A 10,385-nucleotide genomic window follows, 5' to 3' on the forward strand; every position below is an offset into this window, starting at 1 on the left:
TGTGTCTGCTGTGTGTCCTGCTGCTGCTGCTGAGTGTCCCAGGAGGTGTCTGAGTGACACCAAACACAGGGCAAGGTGTGGTGGCTTTCCTGCAGCCTTTTACCAGAACAGTGTGGAGATAGTTAGGAAGAAAACAATGGGATATATTCACTTAAGCTGTGCCCATGGGGGAGTTTTATTAGAGAAAACCCCAAGGTTTCATTGACTGCTCTCTTCATACACAAATAATTTGTGACAGCTCCTGGAACAGTCTGACAGCAGTGAGGTTTGAGATTGAACACCAAAGCAGTTAGAAAATGCCCAGTTAATGACTACATGTCAGTAAAAACACAGGGAATATGTTAGATAGCTGCTCTTACAAAGTGCAGGATGAGCAAAAGCAGATTGTTTAAATGGGCAGGTGTCTGCTGCCAAACCTGGACAGGAAGGAGCTCGATGGAGTCGGCTCAAGCTGTTCTGCCCTCATTCTGCCTCTGCTGTGTGGTGTGAAGCACAGCACAGAGTTCCAGGCAGAGCAGGCTTTGTTTATCAGCACCACTGGAGTTTTGATGAGTGGAAGCCTGATAAAGTGGAGAAGACAAAGGGAAAGGAGGGAGCTGCTGCCTGTGAGGAAGGATGCTTTTCTTTAAAAAAATCCCATCATTTAAAATAAAAGTGCTGAGTGTTGCTTTGAGAGCACAGTTTGGATGTGGGTTTTGTTTCGGGTTGTGTTGGGGGTGCTCCCAGGGGGTGTGAATTTAAAGACTTGGGTTACACCGTGTTAAATTTGATGTGATGTGTTCATGGGGCTTGGATGGCACCTCTGGGAATAGCCCTGGCACCCTTGGGAATAGCCCTGGCACCCTTGGGAACAGCCCTGGCACCCTTGGGAATAGCCCTGGCACCCTTGGGAATAGCCCTGGCACCCTTGGGAATAGCCCTGGCACCCTTGGGAATAGCCCTGGCACCCTTGGGAACAGCCCTGGCACCTCTGGGAACAGCCCTGGCACCTCTGGGAACAGCCCTGGCACCTCTGGGAACAGCCCTGGCACCCCTTTTTGGAAGGGAATATCCTTTCCAAAGTCCTTCCTTGTGGGGTTTGCAGGGGCAGCTTCAATGTGCATTACAGGGTAATTTGGTTGGGATTGCACAAAACTCTTCTGCACTTGAAGGGGTTTTATTTTTTTGAGTCTTGTATGACCTCAGCAAGGTTTCTGCCATCAGGGGAGTCTGCTGAACTTTTACTGGTTCCAAGATCCCAGGCAGCATTCCCCTGCAGAGGTTTCAGAGGGTTTTCCACATTTCCCCAGGATTTCTCCAGGGATTTGGCCACAATGCAGATGTTTGCATTGGCAGAACTCGGCAGGTTGGCTCTTGGTCCCTGACCCAAACGGGGCTGCTGGGCAGGAGGGGTTCTGGCCCTCAAAAGCATGGCTGGACTGTCTTTTTACATTCTTGGGGGGTTTTGTATTGAGAAAGTGGAAAGCATGTGCTAAAACCTGAATCATCACCTTACTACTCAAGTACTTTTATAAAAAATTACCACAAAAGCCTAACACAAACCAAAAAACACACACAAGAAAAAGATTAATTTTCACAAAATATGTCTCAGTTCTCTCTAGGCTTTGTGGCTGCTGCTGACCTGGCTTTTCAAAACTTCAGCAATCACCTTTGTGCAGGTTAATTCCCTTCTGGGAGTCACAGAGGCCGCTGCTTTTTGCTGCTGTGCCCTTTTCCTCTCAGGGCTGGGTGCTTGCTGACTTGCTCTGCAGAGCGACTCTTTTCCCTTTGCTCCTTAATTTCTTTAATGAGGTGGTAAATGGAGGTCTCAGCCTTCTGCAGTCTCCAGACTGACTCGGGACCTGACCAGGAAAATATTTGTGCTTTTTTGTGCCATCACTTTAATTCCTGGCAGAACTGAGAGGTTGCTGTTAAACAAAGACACTTTTCCAAAATCAAACATTCCCAGCTGTTGAGCCACCTGACTGTGGCCTTAGATTTTCTGCCCATTTCTTATCTTGCCCTGGCTCTCCTTTTGTTTAGGCTGTGGCTTTTAGAGGTGTCATTTCTGTGAATATTGAACTGCTTGATGGTGTTTGTATGCAGGGAATGGCAGCGTGGGTTACTGAGGAGGGACATCCACAGGGGCTGCTCTTGGTTCTCACCATGCTGCTGCCAACCAGCTCCCCGTGGGTAAATAAATACATAAATATAAATATAAATATATACATAAATATATACATAAATATAAATATATATAATTATAAATATAAATATAAATATACACATAAATATAAATATAAATATAAATATAAATATAAATATAAATATATACATAAATATATACATAAATATAAATATATACATAAATATAATTATAAATATAAATATATACATAAATATAAATATAAATATAAACATACACATAAATATAAATATAAATATATACATAAATATATACATAAATATAAATATAAATATAAATATAAATATAAATATAAATATAAATATATACACAAATATATAAATAAAATATACACAAATATAAATATACACATAAATATATACATAAATATAAATATAAACATAAATATATACATAAATATGAATATTAATATATACATAAATATAAATATATACAAAAATATAAATATAAATATAAATATAAATATAAATATAAATATAAATATAAATATAGCTGCAAGCAAGGGAGCCTGGCTGCAGCAGAGAGCTGGGGAGAGAAATACATACATCACAAAATCCAAACAGACTGCTTTTAACCATCTGAGAATCTGCAAAAACCCCTTTGAAAACATCCTGGGTTTGAATCAGTTCATGCAAGCACACGCTGCATTTCCAGCTCTCATGCTCTGCTTTTGGTTTTCCCTTTTGGCAATTTATTCAGAGTAGAGTTAGTGGGTAGAATCTCAGAGGAGAATAAAAGCCAGTGTTTTGCGAACTAATGAAGTAATTATCCAAAGCATTATTTACAATGATTATTTAGAAGATAATGAGACCCTTTAATTATGTTTGTTCTGCATAGCTAGCCGTTCAATAATTCAGGGTGTTGCCGTACCATTTTCTCTGTGTTTGTTTTTGGGAAAACGTCTCATTTCTGTGCCGAGTGTGCGGCACAGAGCTGGGCCCTCTTCTGGGCATTGTTTGTCTCAGGAAAATCACCTGCTCACCTCGGCTGGAGCAGGGGCTTTGCAGCAAAGAAATGATGGGTGAAATGAAACTGCACCTGTCAAAGGCTGATCTGGCTTTATTCCTGCAAGGCACCACTGGAATATTTCCATACATTCATTACTCCACTGATGTTCCTGTCAGCATTTCTCTCACTGGAGCTGAAGCCTGGCTTGCAGTTTATTTTCATTTTGGGAGCCATGATAGTTTCAAATGTAAGGGTTTTTTAAAAGAGCTCATTTGTGTGTGAGGAATTCAGAGCATCGTTAACATTTCAGTAGCTAATAAAAATTTCACCATCTGTGAACTGCTAAAATAAACAATTCTACTTAAGCGCATCGTTAGCAATTCCTAAAGAGTGGAAGCTCCCTGGGGATGCATCTTTTGTGTCACTGCAGCTGAGGGTGGTCAGAAATCGGTGAGGAAACATCTCCAGGGGCTGAGCGCTGCCAGCTCCTGCCCCAGCGAGGCTGGACTTGGATTGGGGCTCAAAGGAACCCCACTGGAACCTTCCCACCGAGAGATCCTGCATCCCATCTCTGAGAGATCCTGCATCCCATCTCTGAGAGATCCTGCATCCCATCTCTGAGAGATCCTGCATCCCATCTCTGAGAGATCCTGCATCCCATCTCTGAGAGATCCTGCATCCCATCTCTGAGAGATCCTGCATCCCATCTCTGAGAGATCCTGCATCCCATCTCCAAGAGATCCTGCATCCCATCTCTGAGAGATCCTGCATCCCATCTCTGAGAGATCCTGCATCCCATCTCTGAGAGATCCTGCATCCCATCTCTGAGAGATCCTGCATCCCATCTCTGAGAGATCCTGCATCCCATCTCTGAGAGATCCTGCATCCCATCTCTGAGAGATATATAGATATAGATATAGATATAGATATAGATATAGATATAGATTAGATATAGATATAGATATAGATATAGATATAGATATAGATATAGATATAGATATAGATATAGATATAGATATAGATATAGATATAGATTAGATATAGATATAGATATAGATATAGATATAGATATAGATATAGATATAGATATAGATATAGATATAGATATAGATATAGATATAGATATAGATATAGATATAGATATAGATATAGATATAGATATAGATATAGATATAGATATAGATATAGATATAGATATAGATATAGATATAGATATAGATATAGATATAGATATAGATATAGATATAGATATATAGATATAGATATAGATATAGATATAGATATAGATATAGATATGATATAGATATAGATATAGATATAGATATAGATATAGATTAGATATATAGATATAGATATAGATATAGATATAGATATAGATATAGATATAGATATAGATATGATATAGATATAGATATAGATATAGATATAGATATAGATTAGATATATAGATATAGATATAGATATAGATATAGATATAGATATAGATATAGATTAGATATGATATAGATATAGATATAGATATAGATATAGATATAGATATAGATTAGATCTATAGATATAGATATAGATATAGATATAGATATAGATATAGATATAGATATAGATTAGATATAGATATAGATATAGATATAGATATAGATATAGATATAGATTAGATATAGATATAGATATAGATATAGATATAGATATGATATAGATATAGATATAGATATAGATATAGATATAGATATAGATATAGATATAGATATAGATTAGATATAGATATAGATATAGATATAGATATAGATATAGATATAGATTAGATATAGATATAGACATAGACAGACAGACAGACAGACAGACAGACAGACAGATAGATAGATAGACAGACAGACAGACAGACAGAGCTCCAGGACCTGTGGGAGTTCTGCTAACAGGTCACTTTGGGTGTCCTGCTGAGCCTGAGCTGAGCTGCAGATGCTGTTTTTGGAAAGCAGCTGCATTCACTTCATTTGAGGAAAGATGTTCATCCCCACAACAGATAATCCACACTAAGGATTGTAGTTTAACATTTGTGTCTCTCTCCTGGCTTTGCCACAAGGTTTGCCTGGTCTGTCTTTCTGTTCCCCACATCTGACATCACCATTTGTGGTGAACTGATGTTCCTGTCCCAGTGCAAACACTAAACATTCACTGTTAAAGATAATTACAGCTCCTTTCCGTGTTGCCACATTAGAAGCCATTCCCTGCCTCCTGAGCTGCCCACCAATGCTGCACTGATTTGAAATAAATTAATTTGCATGTGTGGAAGGGCACATTTAGACTACTCCTACAATACAGAGCTATTTCTCACTGTGCATTTCCACAGCTCCTCAATAGTCACCGATGGCAGGATTTAAAAAAAGTTCACCTAAAATTAGGTTCAGAACCACTCCAAGAACCACAGCAAGTTTCTGCAGCGAGTTTTCAAAGTGCTCAGCAGAATATTGAGAGGGGGAAGCATGGGGCAGGAGAGCTGGGGGCTGGGAGTTAATGCTAGGGGACAGACATTTGGGGACAGACATTTGGGGACAGACATTTAGGGGACATTTAGGGGACAGACATTTGGGGACAGACATTTGGGGACAGACATTTGGGGACAGACATTTAGGGGACATTTAGGGGACAGACATTTGGGGGACAGACATTTAGGGGACATTTAGGGGACAGACATTTAGGGGACATTTCAGGGACAGACATTTAGGGGACATTTCGGGGACAGACATTTGGGGACAGACATTTAGGGGACAGACATTTGGGGACAGACATTTAGGGGACAGACATTTGGGGACAGACATTTGGGGACAGACATTTGGGGACAGACATTTAGGGGACATTTCAGGGACAGACATTTGGGGACAGACATTTAGGGGACATTTCAGGGACAGACATTTAGGGGACATTTAGGGGACATTTAGGGGACAGACATCCTGGCCTGTGCCTGAAGCCCCAAGGGTCACCCTCTGCCTGCCAGGACAGGCTGGAGCAGAGCTCGGAGGCTCTGCCCAGGCCCAGGGCTGACAGCTGGGCACACTTGTGCTCTCCTGACTCTGAAACTATTTATAGAGAGATTTTGTCAGAGTTCCCATTTATACAGTTCCCCCTAATGGATTTTTAGGCATGGTTTTCCTTCCAGTATGAGGCAAATAAAACCATGGAACAAATCAGTCTTACAAACAAAACATAAATTCACAGGACAATAAAGTTCAGCAAGTGTTGACATGTATTTTTAATCACAGCTAATATATTTATTTTTTTTTAATCCCTAAAATTACAGAATTTACTATAAACTTCAGGCAAATTTGAAGAAAATAAAGGTAAAATCTGTGTTTCCCTGCAATCCAGCTGGATTCACATATCCCTGCAGAGCTGGGTTCAGATTCCATATCTGCTTTCTATGTTTTTCCTCCTCAAAGCTGGTTCACCGCTAAGGCATGTGCTGAGCAGAGTGACTCAGACCTGTGGGCCAGGATGCTTTTCTAGGGTTTCCACTGAGCTTTTTCATCCTACACAGATATAAATAAGTGCTCTTGTTGACTTCCCTACCATTCATACTAGAAAAGTAAATGTGGCATAATTTTAATTGCATTAAAATATCTTTTCTGTGCTAAGAGGGGAAGTGTTTGATTAACAGGATCTGTTACAACCTGCGGAGTTCTGCCCCCACAGCCACGGAGCCAGCCCCAGCGCAGTAACGCTGAACTGAGCTGTGGAAGGGATCAGGGACGGGGCCATCCCGAGCTCTGAGCACAGGAAAGAACTCCAAACTTCCTTTTCCAACAAGACCTTGCTTGTACTGCAAGGTTGAACTTCGCTCAGTTATGAGATCCACACCTCTGGTGGGACTGCACACCGGGTCCTGCTGGCCAAACAGAGACAGCCTGACACAGCAGCAGCTGGGAGAAGATGGAAATAAAGGTTGTGGTGCTTGGAGAAAGAGATCTGACTCTGTTTACCCTGTGGGAGCGGTGCTGGTTGTACAAGATTAAATGTTACGTAAAGTGAAAGAGCAGCTGCTTTGCCAGAGCTTGCAGGAGCACAGAGCCAGGGGCAGGGGCACTTTGCAGTGCAGCCTCCTGCTCAGCATCCCTGGCCTTGGAATCCCTGAGCTCTCAGCATCCCTGGCCTTGGAATCCCTGAGCTCTCAGCATCCCTGGCCTTGGAATCCCTGAGCTCTCAGCATCCCTGGCCTTGGAATCCCTGAGCTTTCAGCATCCCTGGCCTTGGAATCCCTGAGCTCTCAGCATCCCTGGCCTTGGAATCCCTGCCCTCTCCATCCCTGCCCTCTCCATCCCTGATCTCTCTCCATCCCTGATCTCTCCATCCCTGAGCTTGGAATCCTTGAGCTCTCAGCATCCCTGCCCTCTCCATCCCTGATCTCTCTCCATCCCTGATCTCTCCATCCCTGATCTCTCTCCATCCCTGCCCTCTCCATCCCTGATCTCTCTCCATCCCTGCTCTTTCCATCCCTGATCTCTCTCCATCCCTGATCTCTCTCCATCCCTGATCTCTCTCCATCCCTGCCCTCTCCATCCCTGATCTCTCTCCATCCCTGATCTCTCTCCATCCCTGCCCTCTCCATCCCTGCTCTTTCCATCCCTGATCTCTCTCCATCCCTGATCTCTCTCCATCCCTGATATCTCTCCATCCCTGCCCTCTCCATCCCTGCACCGAGGTGAGGTTCCAGCCCTGCAGGAGGGAGCCTGCTCTGAGCAGGGCGGTGTGAGGCCGAGTGCCCTCGTGCTTTGGGATGTTTTTTGGGGTTAGTGAGTTCTGGGAGGCAAGGCTGGCCTGCACTGACTGTAGCACGCTGTAAAACTGACCTGATTTAGCAATATCTGGACAATTCAAAAAGCAATTGATGCTCTAAAGCCTTCCCCTGCTTTCCTGCCAGCTGCTGGGACTCTCTCGTGGCACTGGCACCACCCAGAGGTGCTGAGAGTCAGGTGAAACAGATCCTGCACCCTGCCCAGAACGGGGCACACCGAGATTTATCTTGGGTTCACCTTCCCTGATATGTTTGGTTTGTCTCATGGTCCAGCACAAATGACAAATTACAAATAACTCTTTGCAGTTTTAGGAGTTCTGCTGTGAATGGTAACCAGTAACAGGACTATCCCATTATGACTTTTCTTTTTTATTATTGGAGGTATTTACTGCTTGTATTGTAAGACACCTTATTTAAAATATTGATCAATTTGAAGTGATCCCCCAATAAAATAAATGAATAAATGCTGATGTTAATGCCTTTTGTGACGATTCTGGTATCTTTGTCTGCACGAAAGGGGGATCAGCTTCTTTCCAAAACCCCTTGAGGCTGAGGAAGCTTCCAACAACCCTTTGTTGGCAGCAGTGGGGACACCCCCAGTCTGCCCTGGAGATGGAGGCACAGCCCCATTGCCTGAGGAGAAATTCCTTTTCCAGTGACATTGGGGTGCCTCGGTGAAATTCACCTGATGTTTGCTCTGATTCATCTTTTCTGTTCACTGATGGATCCACCCTGCAGAGCTTCCAATGCTTCTCCCTTCAGCAGATGCAAACACGATAAAAAATGCTTTTAAAAGATCAATGAACACTTAAGTGTTTGGCACCACTGATACTCTGATGCTTTTTACACCGATGCAAGGACACTTCTTACTGTATCATTTACTCAACAGTTTAATGCCTAATAGAAGGAACTCAGCAGTTAAATATTCATGTGCAGATTTAGCAGATGTAACACACCTCAGGCTGCTTCTGCTTTCCTGACTCTCTTCATCCAAATTGGTTATTCCTGAGCTCAGGCTGGGGGAGCCTGCCCGAACTCCAGCTTGGGACAGAAGCTTCCATCATGCAGAGTTTGGAGGATTTCTTGCTTTAGAGAGCCAAGTCAGAGTGAGCTGGGCCTTGGCCATGGCAGGGACCCCTCCGTGCCCGGGGGGCTGGAATGGGGCACAGAGAGCATCCAGGCACAGGACGGGGATGGAAATGGGGCTGGAACAGGAGATGGGACACAGAGAGCATCCAGACACAGGATGGGGATGGAAATGGGGCACAGAGAGCATCCAGGCACAGGATGGGGATGGAAATGGGGCACAGAGAGCATCCAGGCACAGGATGGGGCTGGAAATGGGGCACAGAGAGCATCCAGGCACAGGACGGGGATGGAAACGGGGCTGGAACAGGAGATGGGACACAGAACATCCAGGCACAGGATGGAGATGGAAATGGGAATGGAGATGGGGCACAGAGAACATCCAGGCACAGGATGGGGATGGGAATGGGGCACAGAGAGCATCCAGACACAGGATGGGGCTGGAGATGGGGCTGGAACAGGAGATGGGACACAGAACATCCAGACACAGGATGGGGATGGAGATGGAGCTGGGGCTGGAGCACACCAAGCATCCCAGCCCAGGGCAGGCTCCGGTGCCCCTGGAACAGATCCCAAAGGCAGGAATGCCGTGCCCGGTGCCGGGACTGGCTCAGCCGAGCCCTCGGTGTCCCAGGACGGGGCAGAGGTGGCCGGAGTGAGGGAGAGCGGGGAGGAGGGGCCCTGGAGCCCCGCTGGGGCAGGGGAGCAGAGACCCCCGGGCAGGGGAGCAGAGACCCCCGGGCAGGGGAGCAGAGACCCCCGGGCAGGGGAGCAGAGACCCCCGGGCAGGAGAGCAGAGACCCCCGGGCAGGAGAGCAGAGACCCCCGGGCAGGGGAGCAGAGACCCCCGGGCAGGGGAGCAGAGACCCCCGGGCAGGGGAGCAGAGACCCCCGGGCAGGGGAGCAGAGACCCCCGGGCAGGGGAAGGAAGGAGGGAGCTCTGGCCTGGCGAAGGGGACAGAGGGAGCGTCCCTTTCATTTGTGCCTTTCTCACTCCCCGCCCGTCCGGCCGGCAATGAGCGCCTTGTCCCGAGCCATGGAAAAGGGACAGGATTGTCCTGGGCCACCCCGAGCTCTCCCCTCCGCCGGGCGCTGCCCAGCTCGGAGCTGCCTCAGTTTCCCCCGCGCTCCCGGGCAGCTCCGGGGGAAGAGCTCGGTTGCCATCCAGCGGTAAATGCATCGCTGCATGCACTGCTGCGGCTGCAGCATGCACGGCTGGGGACACCGGACAGGGAACGGGGAAAGGGGAAAGGGGAAAGGGGAAAGGGAAAAGGGGAAAGGGGAAAGGGGAAAGGGGAAAGGGAAAAGGGGGAAGGGGAAGAGGGGAAAGGGGAAGGGGGAAGGGGGAAAGGGGAAAGGGGAAAGGGGAAAGGGGAAAGG

The sequence above is a fragment of the Pseudopodoces humilis genome, chromosome 20 (assembly GCF_049639895.1).
Source record: "Pseudopodoces humilis isolate 2021_Gansu_Grassland_sample_001 chromosome 20, ASM4963989v1, whole genome shotgun sequence".
In the NCBI taxonomy this organism is placed as follows: Eukaryota; Metazoa; Chordata; class Aves; order Passeriformes; family Paridae; genus Pseudopodoces; species Pseudopodoces humilis.